Below are 15,146 nucleotides of genomic sequence, written 5' to 3'. Positions count from 1 at the left end.
TAGTGGCCTCTCCACCGACACTCTGTAGGCGATTAGGCTTAACCTCTCTCTACCTCTCAGCTCCCTCCCCTGGTGACACAGCCCTTGAGTCCCTTTGCAAGGAGGCCAGCCTTGAGCCATGGGAAATTCACACAGCTTTGCTGGATCACACGCTGGAAACAAAATGTGATACTTTTCTCTGTTTTTCTTTTTCTTTTTTCTTTAGTCAGGTAGGTTTAAGAGCAAATCAATCCCACCAGTGGACATGATGTCCAGCCAAGGGATGAGATGCCAGCCTGTATTAGCTCAGGCTGCCATAACAAAGTCCCATACCTGGACTTCTGGAGACAGGGAAGTGCAAGACCAAGGAGCCAGCTGACTGAGTGCTCTGGTGAGGACTCCCTTCCTGGCTGGCAGATGGCTGCCTTCTTGCTGTGTCCTCACTTGGGTGGGGGGGGGGGAGCTTTATGAGGTCTCTTCTCATAAGGGCACTAATCCCATCATGACGGCCTCACCCTTATGACCTCACTTAACCCTAATCCAAAGCCTCATCTCCAAATACCATCACAGTGAGGGTTAGGGCTTTGACATAAGAATTTGAGGAGATACAGTTTAGTCTGTAGCACAGTGTCTCTTGTATAAGTCCTGCCATGTTCCTGGCTGATGATTCCAACCATTGCCTTTCCCTTACCTTCCTGATATTTCAGTCTTCTTATATGGACCAGAAATGGGGTCTTGGGGTGCAGTTGGTGGCTTGGAGGTAGTAGAAGTAGTAAGAGTTTGCCTGCCTTTGAGTTCACTCTGGAGCAGCTGTCTGGACCTAGCAACAAAGCACTCCTTAGAATGTGGGACAACTTAATGCTTCTTCATCCCCAGCATTGGGTTCAGTTCCAGGGCAAGAGTAAAGCCACATTCAAAGTCTATTCCTCACCCACCCTCCTGAATTCTGAGCCTCTGCAAACAACATCCCCTTTGCTGGAGTAACATTATTCACTCTTCAAGGCCAGCTCAGCTGCACCTCACTGATGTACTTTCGAGTCCCTCATCTTCCTCTTTTCTATAGGATTAAGTCACACTGTGGTTTTTCATGGGGCTTTCTTCATTCTGCTATTAAAATACTAGGAGCATTAATGAGTTGTTTGTGGGGTTTTTCCTCCACTGGTTGGCATGTTTCTTATAGATTAAGACTAGTTATCAAGCAAAGGTCCTCATACACAATAAGTTTTGAGTAAATATTTTTAAATAAATAATTCAAGTAGATGCCAGCTTGCTGGCATGCATATTGAATGGCTAAACTTTTGGAACTTACTACTGTATTGAACTTTTAGTAAATAATAGAAATGAGATTACATGGATAATTTATTATTACTAATAATATAAGTATTCTTTATATCACAGACCATACTGAATTTTGTTTAAGATGTTTTTTGATTTATTTTATAAGTTAGGAATTACGTTGCTTAACTTTTTTAAATGGCCTACATAAGTTAGACTACCTTTTTTTAAAATTAAGAAATATACTATTTTAAGGCTTTCTAATGGTGTAATCTGTTGGTATATTCAAAACCCTTCAAAATCACATATCCCTTGGAGCCATGATGTTATAATATTCCATGTTACTACTGAGTGTCTGAGTGGAGACTTTGCCATTTCACTCTTAGAACAGATGTTTGCAACTTATTTTCAGCATCTTCCTTAGAGTTGCTCAGTAAATTGACATGAAGTCCACAAATACATTTGACATCACATTTACTTTGTGCTGTTTTGTGGGAAAATTAAAACCATTTTAGGAGGGAACTGCATGAAATGTTATAGTTTAGTTTAAGTGATGTATGATTATTTCTTTCCCCAAATGAAGTAGCTATAGTCAATGTGGATGTGAGTTAAATTACGAGGAAGGCTGAAGATTTTAGGAATAAAGCCAAAGAAATTCCTATTGACTTCTGAAGCTTTCTGCATATGAGTCTTCCTGCCTTTTCAAGCATGATCAGGTATGGATGTAGTCATAAATCCAAGGAATGAAGACTATTCAGTGCATAATTTTTAATCTTTTTATCTTACCTTTGACTCCTACAGAATCCATTCCTATGTATGGTCATGTGGCTCTTTAAAGCAATGTCCCATCATGTGTCACGCTGGTGATGTCACAGGAAGCAAAGAAGTCAATGGTAACAATAGCCAGCCTACAGAAGGTCATGTAAGTAAGGTTTTAAGAATTACATCATGCAGTATAGACCCGTTTATGTAATAATGTAACTAATAATAATGAATACGTGGAATCCACGTTATAACATCATATATATATATACACCCGGAAGTTTTTAAGAAATGAGCATCTTAGTTGAAAAAGAAAATGCTATTTGTCACAGAATGTCGAAAGAATTTTCTAAGGACAGAGAGCATTGCACATAACAGAGGTGGGTAAATTTTCTTCTGAAAAGAGCCAGATAGTAAATATTTGATTCTTTGCCAGCCAAACGATTTCTGTCACAACTGCTCAGCTCTACTGTTGTTGGTGGAAAACAGCTGTCGGACATGGGTAGGCGTGGCTTTGGCCTGACAGAACTTCATTTACAAAAACAAGTGGCAGGTGAAGTTTGGTCTGTGGGTCATAGTTTGGCAACCCTGGGTATATAAGGTGAAGAAATTCTGCATCTCACTTTCTACTATATTGCAAAGTTAATTTTAAAGGAACTGGGGTGGTTGAGGTTGATTAATAAATGTAATGCAACTATCAAATTGCTGAATGATTTAACTAATGTGAGGAAATTAGAGAATAATGTAGATTAAAGTGTTTAAATGACTACTTGAAACTGTGGAAAATGTTTGCGAATAATGTAAAATTAAATACAATCTCAAAAAGTAAACAAGCTAAAGCCACAGAAATTGAAATCCAAGGAACTGGCTTCTTCTTGATAAAGTGAACACACACTTAATTTTTACTTTCAGTTATAATCTTTAGGTCATTAGAAAAAATTTCTGTACCATGTGTATAGAACAAGAGAAGCAGTGGAGTGAATATAGGAGTTTATGAAAAGTGAAACTTTTTTACAAAAGTCCTAAGAGGAAAAAAAAGTAATTCCTTTCTTGTGCAATCATTTCTGGCCTCAGAAAATAATAAAATAAATGTAAATTGAAAGAAAAAGTATGAAGAAAATGTTGCTCATAATTACCTGCAAAGGAAAATGTATCCTCCAACTTCATGTGCTTCCTTGAAACTCCTCTGTTTCCTAGATTTTTTTTTTTTTTAAGAATTCAGTAAACTCAAGAAACAACTTACTGACAGTCTTAGGGTTAAACATGTTTTGTGTGTTGCTATCATTGAGGCTCAAAGAAGAAGACGTTGGGCAGTTTGGATGTTGAGGGACAGAACTTGGACCATTTTTATAGTAGCAACATAGCTCTGAATTGTCTTGTCACTGTTTATGAAGAGGAATAAACAGACGATTTCTAAAAATTCCATTATGAGCAATTCCAGGGCAAAAACCAGGGGAATTTTCTTTCAATAAAATCATACTTGAAATATGCAAGAAATTAAACAGGACTCTCCCATCAGTTGTTTTGAAGTCATAAGGAAAGTGCTTTCTGTTTTGAAATTCTTGATGGCAAGATTTTCAGCTACAACTTCCTTCCTTTGTAACTTAAAAGCAGAGGCATTTAGATGTGGTGGTTTTGTGGAGGCCTGTGAAAGCTACTCTTATCTGATGTGAAGGAGGGTCTCAAGATTTCAGCTGTATTTCTCATTACCTTTCTGATTATCGAAGTAACGTGTTCACTCTAGTAAGAGTGAAAACTACAGAAAAGTGTAAAGTGGGGGGAAATGTCACCAATAGTGTAATAACTAAGAGACAGCTTATTACATGATTCTTTCCAGGGTTACTTTTTCTGTATAGCTGACGTAAAAATACTGAAAATCTGCCTTGTACTTTTGTTTATTTAACAGCAAACTGTGACATTTCCCTGTGACATACTATTTTTAATGTGTATGTAGTACTCCAACTTAAAAATGTATCACAACCATTATAATATTTTAAATTTGTGGTTATTAAAATAATACTTCAGTAAATATATTTTTGAACAAATCTCTGACCAGATTGCTGAAAATTTTATTAGGAAAGTTTTCTAGGAGGGAATTAAGATATTTAAAGTTATAAATATTTTAATGGTGCTGAAGACATATTCCAGAAATTATGTACATGTTTACACCCTCGTCATCCCTTTGTGAGTCTTGGTGACGTTGTACCCTAGTAAGTGCCGACATTTAACAATTTTAAAACAATCCTTTCTGGTTCCACAATGAATGGGGCAGTGGATTGTGCCAAATGGAATTCTCTTGGAAATCACATAGGATTGTGGAAAGACCCACAAACTAAGTCTATAGCAAGACTCAGAGACAATGACAAGCCATAAAATTCAGAACATGTGTAAAGTGTTGGTAAAAGCAACTGAAGCCAGTAGAATTTGCACGGGAATTTCCACTGGAGTGACAGAGGAATGTGGGAGTATGAGGGGGCCTAGTGATGACAGCTGTCAAGTCAGCAGCAGATAATATTCCACCAAGGAAAAAGCCCTTTTCTGACTGGAAGCTGAGCTTGAACATGGAGTCACTGCTGGGAGACGTGGAGAAAGATTCTTCGTCCACGTGGGTGGTGGACTGCAACACGCACATCTCTCCAAAAGGAGGGAAATGCGTTGGTAGGAGGGGTCTGTGTCCCTTAGTGGTAGCTTCTGGTGACAAAGCTGGAGGAGGTCAGAACTGGTGCGGAAGCTCTGACGGACTCCACAAGGTGCATCCTGCCAGGTTGGGCTGTGCACCTGCCCGCCTCATGGGTTTCCTGCCTGGACTTTCCTCCTGCCGTGGAAATGTGGGCAAGTTAACAGGCTGCCTGGCTAACCTCTGACCGGTGGGATGCAGGAGTTAGTAACACATTCCTGTGCCTCTCTCTGCCTGGGCGTGACTGCAGCAGCTGCATTTTCGGTAGCTCTGCGCACTGAGAAATGGCCAGCCCTGCAGCACTTCCTTCCCTGGCTTCATCTCTTTTCCTGCTGCTTTCCCATTTCTACTTTCTCCCGCTTTCCTGGAATTGCACTCTTTACTGGCATACTTTTTCTGTGCCTTGTGATGGTGTCATATCCTTATTGTTTGCCTGAATTCCTTTGGGATTTCTTCTCTGATTCTTGAGTTATTTAAAAATATGCAGTGTTTATTTTTCAAACAATTGAGAATTCCTCATTAGTTTATTTGTTACTGACTTCACAACCAGAATTCTGTCAGATAACAAAAAACGAATCATTTCAGTCCTTTAAATTTTGTAATGACTTGTTTTAAGGTCATTACGTAGGTGAACCTATGGGCATCTTTGGCAATTATTCCAAGAGTAAAAAGGGTAAATTTTGCTCTTCTGGGGCAATGCACCCTACATGTCAGGTAGATCATGTGTGTTAATTGTTTTTTCCTGCTTTATCCTTGCTGAATTTTTCTTTTCCTGTTGCTCTATTACTTTTGAGAGAGAGATTTTAAAATCACCCACATGATGGTGAATTTGCCTCTTTCTTTTTTCTCTGGTTCTATTGATTTTGCTTTATAAACTTTAAAGCTATGACTTTAGGAGGCTGCATTTTGTTTTTTATCGTGATATCCCCCTGGTGAATTGACCTTTTTTTGTGAATGAAATGCCCCCGTATCTTTCTAATAAGTGACTTGTCTTCAATTATGCTTTTTCCAATAATAGTATATCTACCCCAGCATACTTCATTTAGTGTTTGCAATGATATATATTTTCCCTTCCTTTTGCTTTCAGCCTGCCTTTGTCCTTATGTTTCAGATGTGCCTCCTGTAACATGTAGCTGTGTTTTTACATTTTTGTTTTTAATTTAACCTGACAACCTTAGTGTTTTACAGAGAACATGTAGTCCATTTTCATTTAGTATAATTACTGATATAGTTGTGTTTCTATTACCAACTACTATTTCTTTTTTCTATTTGACCCATCTCTTTATGTAGTTTTTTCTTCCTTTCTTGCCTTTGTTTGGATTAACCAACTTTTATTATCCTGTTTCCTCTACCAATTTAATTAACATTATTTTACTCTTTTATTTGATACCTTAACTATTATTATATCATGTATCTTTTAAAGTTGTTACTCTAGATGTCAGTTGTTAAAGATATTACAATATGCATTCTATCTAATGATTTTTTTTAAAGAAGAGATTATTTCAGTGTGATTTAAACTTTTCCAGAGGAATACAAATTCAAATTATTATAATGAAGTGAGGCTATCATTGACACCTAAACTTGGTCAAAAGTTCACAAGAAAAAAACTATTCCCAGTTTCATTTATGGATATCAGTGAAAAACTTCAGAAAATTATTAGCAGCAGCTGATTAAAGGAGTGATATATCATGATGAAGTAGGGTTCATTCCAGGGATGACAGATTATGAACCGTATTAAAATAATTCATCATAATAGTTGATCTAAGGGGAAAAATCATGTTAACTTCTACTCATTTGACAAAATTCAACAGCCATTCTGGATTTTTTTTTTTAAAGAGATAGCTCAGTAAAGAAATAGGTAAACATTTTATAACCATGACAAGCTGACAAACTATGTATGTGTTCACACATCTATATACACTAACTCAGCCCAGAGACAGCATCATAAATAATGGCAAAATGCTAGAAGCCCTTCTGCTATTTCTGCTCAAAAGTACAAACAGGGTAAGTGTGTCTGTCTCTCACCCCTGGTAGTGACGTTGTATTAGAATTCTTAGATAATAAAGCCAGACAAGAGAAAGAAATTGGCAGTGTAAAATATAGAAAGGTGGAAGTAAAACTGTTATTTGTAGAAGACATAACACTTAGAAGACCCAAAAGAATCTAACTGAAAAGTTTCTACTACTCAATTCCAGCATCTTAAAAAAAAAGATAAATCTGACTTATTAAAAAAAAAAATCTTTTGGTTGGCAAAAACCAAACCAAAACAAAACAAAACAAAACAAAAACTCTGGGGAAATTCTAAAGAATGATAAACTGGGAAAAAATATTTTCCTCTCAGATCACCAGGAGTTTTCTTTCTAAATGTATTTTTAGAAGTCATGAGTGTGGGGAGGTCCCAAGCAGTAGAACAGTGGGCAAAGGTGAATAAACAGTTTGCATGAGAAAATACAAATTGTATTTGGATTCACGAAAATAATTCAGCCTTGTGTAAAATGCTAGTTGTTGTTTAATTTTATTTAAGGAATATGAGAATATAAGCATATATTTCTAAATCTGCTTGCATTTCATAAGGAAACTTTCAAGCATCCACGAGAACTAACTAAGAATGGTTGTCGAAATCAAGAGAAGCCAGTGGAGGGAAAATAGGGTGTTTCACAGGGACAGGAATCAGGGCGCAGTTTCTAAGTGAATACCTTTTCCCTTGTTCTGTTTTCAACCATGAAAATACATTACCTTTACAAAAAAATATAATAAAATGTAATTTTTAAATTTTGTGTTTCAGCTGTACATTATAACTTGACATCTGCATGCATAGTTATCACCCCCATAAGTCAATAAAATGTAATTCCTTCCCAGATTTGAAAAGCGAGGAATTGCATTTCATTTTATTTTGCTTTCTTGATGACTGTAGATATTGGATTCCTTAAGGTGTTCATTTATTGCTTGTATTTTCACTGAACTATCTGTTCAAGTTATTTTATATTTAGAGATACTTTTGTTTTTCTTACCTTATTTTATAATCCTTTAAAATACAAAGAACCAGTACATTTTAACACATTTATTTTCCTTTTTTTACTCTGTTCATTCTATCATTTTGTTTATTATACAGTGATTTATAAAACTTACTAATTTTTATTTTTCTCAAGTCTGTCAATTTTATTTTGTTGATTTGTTAAGATTGCTTTAAAACTTATCCAGAAATCAGATTCTTACATATATTTTTTTCAGATGTAGTTTTTCACAGCTGGAATTAGTCATATGGTTAGATGAGAGTATAATTTTTCTCCTAAATTGCTAACCAATGACTTCATAGAACCTTTATTAAATAATAACTCTTCCCATGCCTGCTACTTTAAGGTTTAGTGTTATGATATTTCATTATCTATCAGTACTTCTGCGACAAACTTATTTTCATCTCGTGGTAAATTTTAACACCCACTAGGTCTAGTTCCTCTTTATTATTTTTCTATTTCAAAATCATTCTCACTATTTTCACCAGTGGATTTCCCCCGATGAACTGATTGTCAATTTCACTTCCAATTTCATTTCTTATGAAATAATTTAGAAAAATGATATTTCTGAAATACATAGTGTTTCCATCCAGGAATAAAGTATACTTCTCAAATTATCTGTCTTTTTTGCTTTTTAATTTAGTTTTATTGATTTTCATATAGTTCTAGTATATTCCTTTTCATATTTATTCCTAAGTGTTGTATAAATTTGTCGCCAATGTGAATTAGATAATTTCATCTACATATTGCTAAGATATACAATGATGCATATGAAAATTATTGGCTATTTAATTTTTATTTATCATTTGTGTTGTTCCAAATCATCTCACAGAACTTGCCATTTTAGTTATTATGATATCTCAGGTTCTTTGCTTAGTGTTGTTAATTAAATAATTGCAGAATTTACAAGTAATGTTCTTATTCTTTTGCATAGTTATAACCATAGTTTGTTATTTTTCTGCTTTATTTTGTTGATCAGAAATTCCAGGAAAGTGCCAAAGAATAACCACCAGGGTATCTTATTCTTATCCCTGAATAAAGTGTGGTGATACCGAGAATGGTTTGCTAGTAGGTTTGAAGTTGGTATTAGTTTAAAGAAGATTTGATTAAATTAAGAAATTATTCTATTCCTTTTAGTAAGAATTTCTTACTTTTTTTTTTTTTAAAGCATGGGTGCTGAATTTTGTCCAGTCCATTGTTAGGGAGCTACTGGTGCAGAGACTGGGATGATTGGAATCTGAAGCCCAGCTCTACCACATGGTAGTGTTGTATCAGACCTCAAGCTAGCTGCTGATGCTCCCAGTTTGGAGACAGCATTCCTGTCTTCCTCCCGGCACATGAGCTGGAGTCTTTAACGTGTTGTACACAGCCTTGGACTGCAGCTGGCGCTCCCTAAGCAACGTCTACAGTTGTTGTCATCTATTAAGATGATGGTGTGATTTTTCTATGGGACAACCTAAGATGAGAGATTCGAGCAAAGCAAGTCTGACTAGAATTTCAAATAGCAGGGGCTCACCTTATTAAGACCACATATCTGTCTACCCTGTGCTTGAGCATCTATGGTTTAATTTACACACTATTTTTTCACCCTCAGTATGCCACTCACCTCTGAAAAAAAAAATGTATGTGCTTCATCCAGTCAGCAGGATTTAGACACAAGTTTGTCTTCTGCTTTTCAAGGCTCTTTTTTCAGGAAGGAAGGGTGGAGTTGAGTTAAATACTAATTTTGAAAATCGTTTGTTTTTTTTAGTTCTCAAAGTGGGTGATAACGTGGAGTGTGTTTATTTTTGTCTTGGTAACCTAATATGCATGATACTCAGGAAGCTGTCAAAACACTCTGATTGGTTAGTCACATGCACATATATACCAAGGGCTAGTCATGTTGCGTATAAGCATGACCCTCACTACCTCATCCACCATCAGTAAGCTAGTTATTTAATCCTTTCTCTTATCTTAATTTTAATTTTCTGATATCATAGGTTATTTTAATATTCTGTGGAAACCTAACCTGATATTGTTAATATTTTTCATGGGACAACTCTCACTGTTAATAAAGCTCACTTCATATAACTGTAATTTGTTCATTTAAAAAGTATACAGGAAGGGTGTATCCCTTTTATTAATATATAGTATATAATTGCAGGTAAACCACTTTGTGATATTATTAAAACTTGTTAAATGATTGATTTTGTGACAGAGATAATGCTTAGTGCTACACATGCTAGAAAATATAGGCACATCCTTGTTAAGATGTGTTTTCTTTATAAAGGAGGGCTTTTTGAAAGACAGGTACTGCAGATCCTCTGAACCTCAGTCTGCCTATCTAGGTCACACCTTTAAGCCATCTCTGCTGTGCTGGGGTCACCTTCCTGTATGCCACCTCACCACTGCCTCTCCCTTGCAAGTCTCTGTCTTTCTCCTTAGTTGTCATCTGTGTTCTTTTGTGGGTTCTGGCAAAAACTTCTGGATTCCTTCTAGGGAGGAAGCTTGGGTGTGTTAACTCAGTCCTTCTCTCTGCCTAATGAGTCCTCACCTTTGCTTTTCTATCACATTTAGCTGCCCTTCTTCTTGGTGTCCATCAGGGATTCCCAAGTAGGGGGCAGGACCAAGCCCTGCCACCAAATGCACACTCAACCCACTCCACCAAGGTACCAGCCCCTCGGTGGAGGCTTTATCACGCACCCTTCTGGCTGAAACATCTACTTGCCTCCCACTTTCTGATCCTGAGGGCAACCTGTTGTCTACCCTTCATTGACAGGTAGTGTGTTCACTCTCTACTGTAGAATTAGCTCTGTTCAGGCCAACTTTCATTTTCAAGGTAGGAGCCTCAGGATAGCCAGGCAGTAGGCATTTTCCAAACAGGAAGTGACACTGGTTTAATTCTGAGAGGAGTGTATTACAATGGTAAAAACATGGAAGGAAGCCAGGCTGCCTGTTTCCTGCCCTGGTGCTGCCACTCACTAGTTGTGTGACTTTGGGCAAGAAATCTCTGTTCCTCAGATTCCTCATCTTTAGAATGATGATACACTAACTTCCTTATAAAGTCAATGAAACAATAAATTAGTTAATAATATGTAAGTAACTTAGAACAGTAACTAGTAATCAGTACTTAATATTTGTTAGCAATTACTCTTTTCCCATTATTATCAGTAATCGTAAAAAAAAGTCAGCCTTCTTTTATATATTTGAAAATGTAGAACATAAGTAAAATAAAGTGATGGCCTGACTGACGGGAGATGAGTAACTTCCTACTGGCAAACATTTACATGGAAAATAAAGTTGGAACCAGAAACTGATACATTGTAACCAACTGTACTTTAATTAAAAAAATAATAAAATTCGAAATGCAGGTACCTGATTAAGTAGGACTTTGAAAATGCCATATAATTTCAACAAACAACAGTGAGACTAGGAGGCCTTGATAAAATTTGAGTGATGGTATAAAGAGAGTAAAGTTGTTGTTTAAATTAACCCATTAGAACACAGACAGTAGAATCAAAGAGTGAAATAAAGATAGTGATCACTAGAATTCAGCCTTAAGGTGACGTAAGCCTCGATTCAGTTGTTGCAAACAGCACTGGTGACAGAGAAAAGCACAGAAATGGTTATCAGGGGTCAGAGAGAGACTCTGGCAAAGGGTGTTTCTAAGCTAAGGGTCATGGTTTAATTATGGCTGATTTTAAGAGAAATGGAGAATTTAAGAAGAGGGTATTGTCTTCACAGAAAAACTGAAAATTAATTTTAGATTAATTAAGTTTGAGATAAACGCCATTTGCAGCAACATGGATGCTCCTGGAGAATGTCATTCTAAGTGAAGTAAGCCAGCTGGGAGAAAGAAAAATACCATATGAGATCGCTCATATGTGGAATCAACTGAAAAAAAAAAAACCCAAAAAAATAAAAACAAAGCATAAATGCAAAACAGAAATAGACTCACAGACATTGAATACAAACTTGTGGTTGCCAAGGGGGCGGGGGGTGGGAAGAGAGACTGGGATTTCAAAATTGTAGAATAGATAAACAAGATTATACTGTATAACACAGGGAAATATATACAAGATCTTATGGTAGCTCACAGAGAAAAAAATGTGACAATGAATATATATATGTTCATGTATAACTGAAAAATTGTGCTCTACACTGGAATTTGACACAACATTGTAAAAGGATTATAACTCAGTAAAAAATGTTAAAAAAAAAAAAAGTCTGAGATAGTGACAGGCTATTCATGAACTATAGAAATAATCCCTGAAAGTATAGTCTTAGTGACAGGCTATTCAGGTAGGGATTGGCAAATTTTTTTATGTAATGGGCTGAACAGTAAATATTTTAGTCTTTGTGGTATAAATATGGTCTCTCTTACATAATCTTTTAAAAATTTCTTCTTTTACTATTTTTAAATTTTTTTAAGTAAAAATGTAGAACAAAAACAATCTGCCACCTGATTGGCCCCTTTAAATCCATAGTTTACAAACTCCTGCTGTAGTTTATAAGAACAGAGCCGTAGCAGGTAGTAGGGCTGGAGATCTAGATTTCTTAATCTCAGCATATAAATATTTTGAAAAGTCATTACTGAGTATGGAATACTATATGCAGTATTCTAATTAGAGTCTAATTTTCTTGTGAAAATAAAATTATATAAGTATTTAAGTTATAAGTTTTTTTCCCAGAAATAGATTTTATAAAAATTATGTCTTACTTCTTGTGAGCCCTGTAAAGTTACTTTCTAAGGACTTCCATCAACTAAATACAAAAGTAAGTTCAATGAAATTAACACAGATAAGTTTTATAAATTATTGTTTAGAATTTAACATAGATAATATAGTTTCTGAAAATTCCTAATTCCATAATTCTGTGAAAATTAATGCAAAATAAAGTTTGACTTACTGGGTGTCACAGAGACAAAAAGTGCTACCTCTGGTTTATGAGAGCATCGTGATAAATGACAGAACAAAACAGCACATAATGGTAGCCAACTGCACTTGGCGTCAAGAAATATATACAAAATGTTACGATAACTCACAGAGAAAAAAATGTGACAATGAGTGTGTATATATATGTCCATGAATAACTGAAAAATTGTGCTGAACACTGGAATTGGACACAACATTGTAAAATGATTATAAATCAATAAAAAATGTTAAAAAAAAAAAGAAAGAAATGGGGATTAGTTATGTGTTAACTATGGGATTTGAGGGTGTTGTATTCTTTTAAACCTGATCAAAATGAATGAATTCTAGAAAGAATTTAATAAAACATTTTGAGTTCTTTAATTCTTTTTACATAAACCAAAATCAATGGCACAATTTTAAGAAGCCTCTTAAACTAGCCAGAATTAATGAGTCCATTCATTTATGCCCTCAATTCAAGTAGATCACTAGAGAGTAATTATATTTGCCAGACAGAATTTTATTGATCTCGAGTTATCAAAGGCATTTTGCTTTTTACAACAGATTTTGAGAGAGATTCAGTCTTTTCCCATTAAAACCAAGAAATTATTTGATTTGTCTTATTTAAGGTGATACCTTATTGCAGATAAACTTTTGACATCTACAAAGAGTATAATTTTCTTATAGATGCAGAGTCCAGATTACAGAAAGTGGTTTTAGATAAATTCAATATCATGTTCAATTCAGGTACTAAGTTTTGAGAAAAACATTGATAAATTAGGTTTTACTTAGAAAAAGACAACCAGAAATATAAATTATCTAGGTACTAACTCAAGTGAAAAATGGCAAAATCAACTAGCATGGAAAAGAAAGACCTTGGAGGGGCGTGGGGGTGGGCTACATGTATATCAGTTTTCTTAAGTAGCGGAAATAGCAGAGGAAGCAACAGGTTGATTCATCCATCCATTCATCCATCCATCCATCCAACCTTTTAAAAATAGCCTTTTTTATGTTAATCGTCTTGCATGTGCTTGAAACACAGGGATGAGTAAGATATCGCACACCTAAGGAAGCTCATATTAATGAAGATACAGTTTTGTGGCAAGGTTATGAGCCAGCTAGTCTAATCAGCCTTTGTTTTCTTCTCTCTAAGTCTAGATAATAATAAAAATAATTAACTAGCTCATAAGATTAGGGGGGAAATGAGGTTGTGAAAAATACTGCAAAGCGCTGTAGAAAGTTAGATGATTTCACATTATAGACTGAGGGATTTATTGACAAGAGATTACTAACTAATGTTTTCTAAATCTTGTGTTTTAAAAATTTACATATGGTGATCAGTTATCTATTGCTGGGTAACAAACCCCTCAAAATTTATTGACTTAAAGCCACAATGCTGTATTGTTTCTCATGATCCTGTTTGTTGACTGGTCAGTTTCTCTGCTGGTCTTGTCTTGGTTTAATCAAGATTCGTCATTCATATGTCTGGGGCCTTGGGAGCTGGCTGTGGTCTGTGTTTTTCTCTCCATGTGGTTTTTTCATTTAGCAGTCTAGCTGGATTTTCTTTCGTGACAGCAGAAGCATTCAAAGATGGAGAAAACAGAGAGGCAAGGCTTCTTACCCCAAGCCTTGAAAGTTGTACTTTATTTTGACCACATCCTGTCAGTCACAGTAAATTATAGGACAGGGCCAACCCCAGTCAATGGGAGGGAGACTCCACCTCTTGCTAGGAGAAATGGTGACATCACATTGCACAAGGGCACCGGGATGGAAGGGACAAATTGTTGTGGTCATCTTTGCAACATGGTAGGTTTTCATTTCACGTTTGGTAAAATGTAAGTCTTTTTCTATATACAATGGCTGACAGTTGCATTTCTTTCTTGTATTTCAGTAATCATTTCTATTAAATAATAATATGAATTAAGATAAAGGAAATATTGCAGCATCTTCTAACTGATGTGTTATGAGTAAACGGATCTGTCTGTATCTAAGAGGAAAGTCTGCTAGTTTCAGAATTTTAAAGTCTCACTAGTTGATCATGACACTGTCTTCAGTGGTTTAGCAATAGAAATAAATTCTGCCTCTTACTAGCTTTCACTTTTGTTCTTTCATGACGAAACGATAAATATACTTTAATTCAGTTTTCTTTTCATCTCAATCCATAACCAAAGTTTAGAGAGAATAGATTGGGGAGAGGGAGTCATTTTGCTTTATTTTTTGTTTTAATCTAGTAGTTTCAATGTCATTTCTAAGTGGTTAGTCTCCTTATTTTTTAAATGACCTCGTGACAAAATATTTATTTTGTGGTGCTGATCTATCATTGCTGTTTTGTAGTCTCAGTGACTTTATAATTTATATACACATCTTGAAGGTATGTATGATAAAACAGAAACAAATGTCTCCATTTTGCAAAAAACAAGGATTTCAGACATTTGGGAGTAGCAATAATCTTCCACTGAAAAATACTCACAGAGTATAGACTGAAGAGTAGACTTAGTGTATGAAAGCAGGAGAGCTTCTAACCATTCTGGTTTGGTGCTGCCTAATTAA

General features: G+C 35.5%; 1 protein-coding gene across 2 annotated transcripts in view; it reads left to right on the top strand.

The window, feature by feature from the left end:
• The window catches only part of IL15 (interleukin 15), a 70,043-nt gene that overhangs the window by 21,156 nt on the left and 33,741 nt on the right, over positions 1-15,146 (top strand). For both annotated transcript variants that reach the window (XM_010978726.3, XM_031465621.2), the window contains exon 2: positions 2,056-2,176. The gene's annotated coding sequence lies outside the window, so the exon portion shown is untranslated. The remainder of the gene's footprint in view (positions 1-2,055; positions 2,177-15,146) is intronic.

The sequence above is a fragment of the Camelus dromedarius genome, chromosome 1 (assembly GCF_036321535.1).
Source record: "Camelus dromedarius isolate mCamDro1 chromosome 1, mCamDro1.pat, whole genome shotgun sequence".
Classification (NCBI taxonomy): domain Eukaryota; kingdom Metazoa; phylum Chordata; class Mammalia; order Artiodactyla; family Camelidae; genus Camelus; species Camelus dromedarius.
This window is presented reverse-complemented; position numbering and strand designations above follow the sequence as displayed.